This window comes from Tupaia chinensis, unplaced genomic scaffold, assembly GCF_000334495.1.
Source record: "Tupaia chinensis unplaced genomic scaffold, TupChi_1.0 Scaffold000090_1, whole genome shotgun sequence".
Taxonomy (NCBI): domain Eukaryota; kingdom Metazoa; phylum Chordata; class Mammalia; order Scandentia; family Tupaiidae; genus Tupaia; species Tupaia belangeri.
The window spans coordinates 1,132,130-1,143,815 of record NW_006159552.1 but is presented as its reverse complement, the minus strand read 5'-3'; the positions used below and the strand labels follow the sequence as shown (position 1 = coordinate 1,143,815).

General features: G+C 41.7%; 2 pseudogenes; both read right to left on the bottom strand.

The window, feature by feature from the left end:
- Positions 1–9,276: 9,276 nt before the first annotated feature.
- On the bottom strand, positions 9,277–9,683 carry LOC102479783 (60S ribosomal protein L32 pseudogene; annotated as a pseudogene).
- Positions 9,684–10,975: 1,292 nt separating this feature from the next.
- LOC102484825 (60S ribosomal protein L27 pseudogene) lies at positions 10,976–11,386 on the bottom strand (annotated as a pseudogene).
- Between the last annotated feature and the right edge of the window lie 300 nt (positions 11,387–11,686).

Here is an 11,686-nt window from a genome sequence, read left to right as displayed (position 1 = left end):
GGCAGCGGCGTCCAGCGGCAGCGTCTGGCAAGCACTCCACGGTAACAGCGAGCTGGCTCCACCACCCCAGGAATGCTCTTCTTTCCTTCTTTCTCTTAATTGTTCCAGTCATCATAGGCAGATTGTCCAGTGCAGGGAACTTGAAGCCCTAGAGAATTCTCACAGGATGCTAACATAAGGCAGCTCATGACACGCATTTCTTTATTTACGTCTTGTGATGAAGACCAGACACAAGTTTCCACGTTCTTCCATTGCATGCTCAAAGCAGAATAGACTTTTAAAATTTGTGGTCATGCAATAAGACAGCAATTCCTGTCCTGAGTGTCACCATGAAGAATAAGAGTAAAGGATAGAGCTGCAGGAAAGAGACCTAGGAGCATTGACGTTGCTAAAAAAAGACCATCCATTTAACCCCATCCAATAACCAGGAAAAGAATGTTTCTAATGCCTGCCCTCATCTTAATCTTCTATTCGGAGCCCACAAAAATGTCAGCCCTCCCAGAACTCTGGCTTTCCAGATTCCTATGAAACTCTAGCAGATGTTAGGGTCAGGTATGTCATCCACCAATGTGCCACAGCCTCAATGGCAGCCAAGAGGGCTCAGATATGCACAAGTTCCCATTAGAACTAAAAACTAGTAAGTGGAGAATGAGCCTTACTAGATGTACCCAGACACGTTGGAAGGGCTGGACCCACATTCTAACTATTCGTTTATCCTGAAGTTTAGTTTACTAGTTGCAACTGCTTGTTAAATGAACCTCACAATCGCACATGCCACACAGAACCATCTTGGCAAGAAAGGGGTTTTGATCAAAAAAGGTGGCCATCAGTTACCACAGGACGCCCTCTGATTAATTTCCAGTAGCTGTTTTATCTCAGGCTTGAGGACCTTGTGCCATGCCTTTTTTCTAGGCAAAATGGTCAGACCACAAGTGGAGCTTTTCTGTGTACCTCGAAAGACCTCTGATTCATTTCAGAGGACAAAGATTTATTCAAACAAAACTAAGACACTCTTTTAAAAAACCTGATAAATGCATGCCCACGTTTTCTCCTTGCTGATAAATAAATATAAACAATTATCTGTACACATAAAATAGTGTTTCTTTCCATGGAAGTAGATTTCTTTTGTGCACATTAATTTGTGACAAGCCTTCTGGACTTAAAGTGTTTGACCTAATATATTTGCTACCAATTTGGAGAGATCAAGTTCTTTTACCTAATTTCTTATTGCCGGTAGATGGATAGAGAGATAGATAGAAACATTGATGATAGAGACCAGCAGATAGCATACTGGTTACATTGCTGGACTCCCACATAGTCTACTGCAGTTCAAGTCCCGCACCCAGTGGCTTAAAACTCAGGCCAGATATACATGCAGACATGCCCAAAATCCCAAGAGGGGGATGGAGAACAAGGAATTGTGGCATGGTCATCCCCCCACCGGGGGAGGGGGTGGTGATTTCTTTCTCACTTTCTGTCTCTCTGTCTCTCCAGTGAGTGCACACATCCTTTAGCAAAAATCTCTCTCAAATAAAAGAAAAGAAAAGAAACATAAATGATAGATATAAAGGATTTTACATAAATGGGATCACATATACATATATCTGTATGATGTGTGTATATACGTGTGTGTGTGTATGTATATGTATGTGTGTGTGTTATATATATATATATGTGTGTGTATATATATATATATATAATTGTCTTCCCTGTGGCATCTTATTTTTAAAAATTTTTTTAAGAATTATTTTTTAAAACTTTATTTACTTTTAAAAATTTATTATCATTATTTTTCAATTTTGACCAGAGAGAGAGACAGAAATAGAGATAGATAGAAAGAGAGAGATAGAGAGCAAGCTGCCTGGCCCAGGACTCGAACTGTGGTCAGTCTTCAACCACCATGCCACCTCCCGGTCCCGTATGTACTGATTTGAATTTGACCAGTGAGGAACAGAGAGAGAGAAAGCAAACCACCTGTTCTGAGACTCAAAACGCAGTAGGCCATGTGGGAGTCCAACATTCTTAGTCACCACGCCACCTGCTGGCACCCCTGTAGCATCTTCTGCCTGCCCCTACCTCCAGCATCCACTTGGCACATATCCCTCAGCACCCATTAGTATTTGCACAATCATCTGTTATATACGCACATGTAGAGACTTTCCACTGTTTGTTTTATAAATACAGAATCAGTATTCATACTTCTCCACACCTTACTTGTATCAATTCCAAGACTCCCCGCAAGGGCCACATGGGGAGTCTTCGAATGGAAGACCATAGCTTAGTGGTTAGGCAAACCAGCTCCCACGTGACTGACTGCCCCTTGAATATCAGCCCTAGGGGCTTGAAAAACACATTGGGTGTTTCTGTGTACATGCCTCAAATTCCAACAGGATAACGAAATGGAGGAGAAAGAACTGCAACACAACCATGCCCCATTTGCAAGTGTTTTCTCCGTCTGCCTCTCTCTTTCTCTCTCTGGCAAGAACCCATGCCCTCTGGCAAAAATTTTTTTAAAGTTTTTATTTATTTTTTATTATTTTAATTTACTGACGTTGACCAGAGAAAGACAGAGAGAGAGAGAGAGAGAAGGAAAGTGAGAAAGCAAACTGCCAGGTCCAGGACTCAAACCATGGTCAGCCATGTGGGAATCCAGCGCCTTAGCCACCACACTACCTCTGGCCCCTGGCAAATTTTTTTTTAAAGAAGATTCCCCATGGAAATGCACCCAAGTGACCTGTCATTGTAGCGGCCATTCTTTTCCTTTTTGTGATTGCAAAGAATTACATGGTGTGGTTATATCACAATTTACATACCTATTCCTCTGCAAACAAATAGTTATTGTGTCATCAGAAAAGGCATGACAGGCATGACGTATTTTTCTTTTTTCTTTTTTTTAATTCAAAAACACATCATGACTTTTCAGACTACCCAATACTTTTTTTTGGGGGGGGGGAGATTTTTGCTATAGGGCACGTGCGCTCACCAGACAGAGAGTGACAGAGAGACAGAAAGCAGGAAATCACCCCCCAGAGGGGATGGCTACGCCACAATCCCTTCTCCTCCATTCTCCTCTCGGGATCTTGGGCACGCACGCACATGCGCCTGGCCTGAGTTTAAGCCACCGGGTCCGGGACTTGAACCATGGTCAACTACGTGGGAGTCCAGCAACATAGCCATTACGCTAACTGCTGGTCCCCCAATACTTTGCATGCATCTTTGCCACAGGGAGCAACACTTCTGTCTCGCTGTCTCCCTGGCTAGTACACAACCACTCTAGCAATTTAAAAAAATGCACAAACACACGTAACGTGAAATTTGCTATCTTAACTGTCGACAGAGAGAAACAGAGAGAGCTAAAGAAAATGAGAAAGCACCTCCCACCACCACCACCACCGAGGAATGGTCACACTGCAATTCCTTCTCTATTTTTCCTGCTTTTCAGGACTTTAGGCATGCCCAGCATATGTTTCAAGCCACCAGGTCTGGTACGCGAACTATGCAATCATCCATGTGGGATCAAGTTACCTTAGCCACCGCACCACTGGCTGGCCCCATCTTAACCATTTCGAAGTGTACAGTTCTGTGGGATTCAGCACATTTTATTGGTATACAACCCTCACCACCATCCACCTCTAGCACAGTATTCGTCTGCCCAAACTGAAACTCTGTACCCAGGAAACACTAAATCCCAATGACCCCCTCTTCCAATTCCTAGCACCATCATTCCACTTTCTGTCTCTGTGGATTTGGCTACTTTGGGGACCTCGTATAAGTGGCATCATACAGTATTTTTGTCCTTTTGTGTCCAACCTGTTTCGCAGAACACCACAAATACAATTTTCAATAACCACTACATCTATTTTAAAAGTGAGATGACATATTCTAAGATGTAGCCTATTTTACGATGCGTAGTGTCTTATTATAAAATGCATAGTGTCTTCACATTTGAGCATTTCGAAAATGAGCATGTGTTATATATATGTGATGGTGTATTGGTTGTCAAGGTTTACCCACATTGCAGCATGTGTTAGAATTTCTTTCCCTTCTTAAGGCTAAATAATACTCCAAGGATATATACACCATATTTCTTTTGTCTATTCATCGGTCAATAAACACTTGGCCTATTTCCACATTTTTGGTTACGAACTTGTGTGAATAAATAACTGTTAAAGTCCCTACTTTCAGTTCTCTGGGCTATGTATGCTTAGAAGTGGAATTGCTAGATCATATGGCAATTTTATGCTTAATTTTATGAGATTAAGAAGCTTCTAATAATCCAAAGAGATAGAACCAACCTACACAAGGCCACTAAAGGCCAGAGAATAGAAGAAACTTTCTAGGCAGGCCAGAATCTGGTAGCTGTGTAAACTCTGATACCACCAGGGATGACCATGACCTTGGGTACATACCTTAAATCTCACTAAATCTATTTTATTTATTTATTTTTAGTTTATTTTTTTTACATTTTTGCCAGCATGCATACACTTTGTATTAGTCCAGTTAAAGGTACAATCCTACATGTTATTGTCAACAATTTTCCATTTTTGTGCTCCTTAAATGTTTTTCTTCTTTTTCTCCTTGACCCCCTCCCTTTAATTTTTATACACCAGCAACAAGTAGATGGAGGTAGAATTGAATAAAGCAATCCAATTTACAGTAACCACTAAGTCTATTTTAAAAGTGAGATTACATATTCTAAGATATAGACTGTTTTAAGATGCGTAGTGTCCTATTATAAAATGCATAGTGTCCTCACATTTTAGCATTTCTAAAATGAGGGGGACCAGCAGTTAGTGTAATGGCTATGTCACTGGACTCGCACGTAGTCGACCGTGGTTCGCATTCCGCACCCGGTGGCTTAAAACTCACGCCAGGCATGTGTGCCCAAGATCCTGAGAGGAGAATGGAGGAGAAGGGATTGTGGCATGACCATCCCCCTGGGGGGTGATTTCTCACTTTCTGTCTGTCTGTCTGGCGAACGCACGCACCCTATAGCAAAAACCTCTCCAAAAAAAAGAGAATAAGACTCTATGATTTTTGCAGCTTCCTGTGGATCTAGTTATTTCAAAGTAGAAAGTTAAAAAATATAGGGAGAAGGGAACCAGCAGTTAGCATAATGGCTATGTCGCTGGACTCCCACGTAGTCGACCGCGGTTCGTGTCCCGGACTGGTGGCTTAAAACTCACGCCGGGCGCGTGTACGTGCGTGCCCAAGATCCCGAGAGGCGAGGAGAAGGGATTGTGGTGTGACCATCCCCCCTGGGGGGTGATTTCTCGCTTTCTGTCTCCTATGTCTCTCTCTGTCTGTCTGGCGAGCGCACGCTCCCTACAGTGAAAATCTCTCCAAGAAAAAAAAAAATATATATATATATATATAGGGAGAAGTTAATGAGCTAATCAAAAAATCTAAAAAGGACACCAAGATTCTTTGAGTCAAGGCCCATGTCCTGATGAAGGACGTCATCTCCAGGACTTCAGAAGAGCGCTCACTCTCCGTGGAAGCCCAGCTCCTACTGAAGCTGCAGGTCACCAGTGCCACTCTGGGCTGGTCTGAAGTCTTCCTACTGGAGGTAGGAACTTTCTACCTTCCAGTCCGGTCATTAGTAAGAAGAATGATAAGTTTTGGGGATTAGGGAAAAGAGAAAGGCAACCCCTGAAGATGTACGGCTGGGTGTGTACCTATGTGTGCATATGTGTTTGTGTGTGTGCACATGTACACGTGTGTGCACATGCATGCATGTGTGTAGATTACAGGAGAGGGGGTTTCTTTGAGGAGAATTACGTTATCTGTTTTCCCCAGAGTTGGCTCTAGGTGGGTAACAATGCTACTTGGACTAATCCAAGATTCCAGGTTTGGTTTCTTGGGTTTCACTTAGTTTTGTCCCAAAGCCATGGAATGTTCTCTCACTTTATGGGTTCCAAAGGGGCCTGGGAATGAAATAAGAGGGGGCCCGTATTAGTTTTATTGATCTATGGTACAGATGTGTGACCCCCTGTCATAGGAGAACATTTCTAGAGTTGGGAAGGTGGGCGTTAGAGTGTCATGGAGCTACTTTTCACACTCACTAACTGAATCAGTGGCATGTGCTGTCACGTCTCTAGTTTAGGCACTGTGATAGTTATCATCATGGCCCATAATTCTGCAGTACCTATTATGTGTCAAGCACCATGAAAATTACTCACCTGCTTTGTAATTTTCTTGGAGTAATAAATGAGTTTATGAATTTTTAAAATATTTACTATACGGCGTATGCACTCACCAGAGAGAGACTGATAGAGAAAGGAAGAGAGAATGTGAGAAAGAGGCCCCCCAGGGAGGATAGTCATGCTGCAATTCTTTCTCCTCTCCCCTCTAGGAATTTTAGGCATGCACACAAAACCCAGTGTGTTTTTCAAGCCACCAGGTCAGAAACCCAAACTGTGCAATCAGCCATGTGGGATCCAGCTGACTTAACCACCATGCCTTCAGCTGGTCCATGCTTATGGTTCTTACGTTAAATTGCCTGGCAGAATTTTTATATCAAGATGGTGGCCCAATCTGCATTAGCACAACCTGTAATCCTAGTTACTTAGGAGACTGAGGCAGGAGACTCATGACATAGCAAGACACAGTCTAAATTTCAGAAAAAAATAAGGTGATTGATAAACTTTGTATTTTTACTTAATAAATATTAAATAAATAGTATTAGATAACCAATACTATATAATAATATCACCAATACTGTAGCAATTATATAACCAATATTATCAATTCTACATGGTGATGATAGTGGTAGTTGTAGAGAGTGGCCATTCTGGACAAACATGGTGACCTTCAGACATATGCAGAAACACGATTTGTGAGCTTCATTTGCATAGTGATGAAAGCAATTAACATACAAATATGCTAGCTGCTGATACACAAAGCAGTATCTGTCTAAGGAAGCCACATGTGTTATTCAGATTTCATCCCATAAGATCAGAAGAAACCACATGACTCCAGTTGTTTTCTCATCATCAGTCAATTAACATCTGAAAACAACTGGCTTTGCTTTTCATTTCCTCTTCTCCCATTTTTTGCCCTATAAAATAATAAACCTGAGACTGGTTCAAGGTCGTGGCTTTCTCCATCAGAGAAGTTGGGCCCACCCAATTTTTGCTTTTCTATACTTTTATGTCTTTGTGTGTTTCTGGTTAATTTTTTGTATTTTTACGTTTACTTCTAACCCACAGGGCCCCCACTCAGAAAAATGCATTCTGCAGCGCAGATCTCAGCAATAGTGATGGTTTACTACAATATTGCAGTATAGAAAAAAGAAGCACACTTCTCAAGGAGCACAAATACTTCAAAACAGCACCAAAGGCGCATTTTCAAATGTTGAAACCAGGCTGGCTAATTCTGATATATGATTTCTACTAAGTGTGCTCCACACTAGACAGTAGTCATGATCTCTGAAAATTTCAGCCCAAAACGTCCATGCGTTTGCTGGCACATGTTCTGAAGCTGAATTTGTCCTCAAGATACACAAGAGTAAACGCTATCTTTCGCATTAACAACTTAGAAAACACAGAGCTATTTCCTTTTGTGTAACTGTGTGATGCTGCGTGAGCCAAAGCAAATACAAAGCCCATAGTTAAGTAAACATGTGAGGAACATCCATGAGATACAGAATCGAAATAAATTAAGTTCCTCAAGTAAGGGTTTGGCTGAATTGTGGAGTCCAATGCCAAACAAGACCTGACTTTCATGTAGACTCCCTGACATAGGAAAAGGGCAGATTTGGAGGAATTTTGTAAGAGATAGGGATTAAATTAGAATTTCAACCTTTGTCACCAGGCTTAGTAAACATAAATCAATGCAGACAGACTTCTACCATGGTAATATTTTGTTTTTATTTTTAGCCTGAGATGTCTGCCTTTAAACGTTGAGGGTAGTTTGGTGGTGGTGGGAGTGGTGGGAGTGAGGTTGGCAGTGGTGATAATGGGTGATGTTAATGACAGTAGAGGTGAGGATGGTGGTGATAATGGTGGTATTGCTGATGGTGATGATGGTGGAGCTGAAGATGGTGGTAGTGATGGCGGTAGTGGTGGTGGTGATGTTGGTAGTGGTGGTGATGTGGGTAATAGTTATAACCAGCACCTTAAAAATGAGAAAAATAACATGCCCAGCCCTCACTAAAAAGGATTCTAAAAGACTACAAAGTAAAATATCAAGCTAAACCAAGTTCAGAGATTTTTCAAGCAGGTCTTCTCTCTCAAATGTTCTACCCTTTTCCTCTCCGACCTCCTTCTTTCCTGAAGCTCAATAACCTCTCTGGATTACCACGTTTAATCTTGTATTTCAGTTTTTATGAAACCCAGCATGTCTTCAAAGCCATTTGTGGCCCGTCTCACTTGGGTTTGACTGTTTCCCAATCTGGAGGGAAATAAGATAAATCGCACTGTCACATAAGGGCTCCCATTTTCCAGGGGTTATGTGTCACTTTACCCTGCAGAGGAGCAGACGTGTTCTTCTGGTAGGACTCTGAAATGAAACACATCTGTTTGAAGTTATTTTCAACATAAATGTTCCAAGCCCTAAGTAAAATGGAAAAACTATTTTGTGTGGTTTTCAAAGCAGGTAAAGTGGCCAAAATCACTTATGTTTCTTAAACCCGAGTACAACCACTAGGCCCCTCAATCTGCCATGTGAATCTTTTCCAAATCAGTTACTTCCGTAATTTGGTCACTTTAATCTTCTTCAGGTTTTCTTTCAGCATAGTTGCATGGTCTATAGATACACTACAAATCTTTGCTCCCAATTAAGTTTACTGGCAAGTATATTCTTCCCAACTTGTTTTTAAGTTACATTTTAGGCCCTTAGGCCCCAAAAGAAAACACCTGGAAACCAGGCAAGTTTTAGAATTATGGAGCAGCTTAAAAAAAGAATCCAAATGAGCTTCATTTTTGAGCTGATATTTTTATTAACCAATGTTAATTCTTAAAAATACAGATTTTTCCAACAGTCCAGAGTGCAAGTATATTGAAGTTTACATATCAAGTCCTTAGAAGAAAGTTTGAGGGGCTACATGGTGGCTTAGCAGTAACCTAACACTCTGTAAGACTGACCCACATGAGAAGGTTCTGGATTTACATCCAGAGACTTCCCTGAATACACCAGGCATGCACTTGCCCATGATCTAGGGTTGGCTGAAGCTGGGAGTGGATCATGGCATTAAGTCTCTCTGTCTCTCTCTTTTTATTTTTGAGGGGATTTACAGTTTCATTTAGAAACAAATAAAACGTGCACATGAGCTGTCTACTCATTTTCTTTGCTTTGCAGCATGGCGTTGGGATTGGTGACTCTGAGGGCCAAGTGGGCTGCTGTTTCCACGATGGCCTTGCATTCTTGGAGGAAACATTGTGTATGAGCTCAGCACAGTAAGACTTACTGCACTTCAGCAACACTTCCAGCTCTTGAATGTGATGGACCAGGAACTTCCGGAAGCCACTGGGAAGCGTGTGCTTTGTTTTCTTGTTGCTCCCATAATCGCAGTTGGGCATCAAGATCTGACCCTTGAATCTTCTCCACACCTTATTGTCAATACCTCTGGGTTTCCACCAATTGTACTTGATTTTGACATATCGGTCTGACTGGTGCCAGCTGAACTGCTTAGTCCTCTTTTTGAGGATCTTGGGCTTCCCAAGGGGTCTGAGAGCAGCCATGATGCTGGATAGATGATGGCCGCCACCTCCACTGGCAACACCAAGGAAGAGAGAACCTCTCTCTCTCTTTCTGCTCATGAGAAAAATAAACTTTGAAAAAAAAAATCAACTTTAAACTATACTCCTTGTCCCACTTTGCTTTAGAATAGGAAGAAAAAACTTAGAAGAAAAATAGTTAATGTTAGAGATTTTTGTGAGCTGAATTAGCAAGAAAAGAGATACTCTTCCAGGGAATTTTCTGGAGTCTGTACACGATAAACTTTCTCTCTTGTGGCCTCTACTCCTTCATTAACAAGTCTCTAAAAGGAGAGTTTCTGCTTATAATAGGAATCATTAAGGTATTACAAAATCATCCACTATGAAAACCAAGTAGCAAACAAATCTTTACTTATTTATTTAACATATAACTATTGAATACAACATGTGTTCCAGGCCCAGGGTTAAGTTCATGATTCTTCTTCAAGAAACTGTCTCCCAAAGACATTTTTATGCCATGAACTCTAATCCTTCTACCATGAAGTCTGCTCTTAAGCCGTTTACTGGGCAGTTTAGCAAACTCAACTTCTAGGTTTGGCAAACTCCACTTGCCTAAAACTAAGATCATGACCTCCTAAATAGGCCCCTCTTCCTTTGTCTTGCAAGTAACAAATTCATTAGAAATATCTTGAGAAAAGAAAATGGTTACATAAGGATACAGGGGGAACATTATAGAGCCTAAGGAGAAAAGTATAGTCAAGCCACACAAGGGACAAGAAGAAGGGAATGAAAATAATCTAAAACCAGGAGAGTCGCCTTTTCTGCTTCTCTCTCTGACATCCCAGAATTCTCTTGTCCTTACTTCTCTTTACTTTTCTCTGTCCCTCTGTTTATCTCTGGTTCAGTTTCTCTCTCTCTCTCTCTCTCTCTGTGTGTGTGTGTGTGTGTGTGTGTGTGTGTGTGTGTGCATTAGCTTAATAGGGCCACCATAACAAAATACGAGAGATTCGATGACTTAAACAATAGAAAATTATTTCCCCACAGTTCTCAAGACTAAAAATCCAAGCAAGATCAAGGTGCAGGCAGGGTTGAATTTACCTGGTCTCTCATAGACTGCTCTTTCTCACTATGTCCTCCCATGACCTTTTCTCTCCCCTGATGTCTGTTCCTCAGGACCCTACTCTATGATTTCATTTCATTTCACTTACCTCTGTAAAGTCCCTATCACCACATATGGTCGCATTGAAGGTTAAGGTTTCTTTTCTTTTCTTTTCTTTTTTCTTTTCCACCTTTTTAATGACTGAAACATAAAGCATCTAAAACCACAGCTTCTGGAAGAACCACTTGTTCTTGCCTGTCTTGTACCTCTCTTCGAACTTGACCTTTGTCTCCTGCTGGGCCTTGCGTTTAAGAGCAGGGTCTCTGAAGACATCCTTGTTGACCACAGTTTTGTCCAAGGGAATATCCACAGAGTGCCTTGTGGGCATGAGGTGACTGCAGTTATAAACCTTCACAAAAGACTTGATCTTTGACCTCATGGCGATTTTCTTCTTGCCCATGGCAGCTGTCACTTTGCGGGGATAGCGGTCAATTCCAGCCACAAGAGCGTGGCTGTAGGGGCGATCTGAGGTGCCATCATCAATGTTTTTCACGATGATGGCTTTGCGTCCAGAGTAGCGTCCGGCCAGCACCAACACCACTTGCCCGGGTTTCATGAACTTACCCATTTCGACCGCAACCACCAGGGCCTACGGAAAGGCTGAAGGTTAAGGTTTCTGATACAAATTCTAAATTCCCTAATAGTTTTCTGTCTATTTTTTCTGAAACTCACTATCTCTCCCTGGGAAAGATGGCAGAGATTGAGAGAGAGACTTTCTCTACTTCTTAAGGCACTGGGCAAAAGGCAGCTGCTCCTCTGTTCCCCAAATTTGGTGTCTTCTCCGTTAAACTTCTAACCACGTCTATTTAATCACTTCAGTTTCTATTCCAGATTCTTAGGAGGGAAATCTTCCTGGCATAGTCCAGCT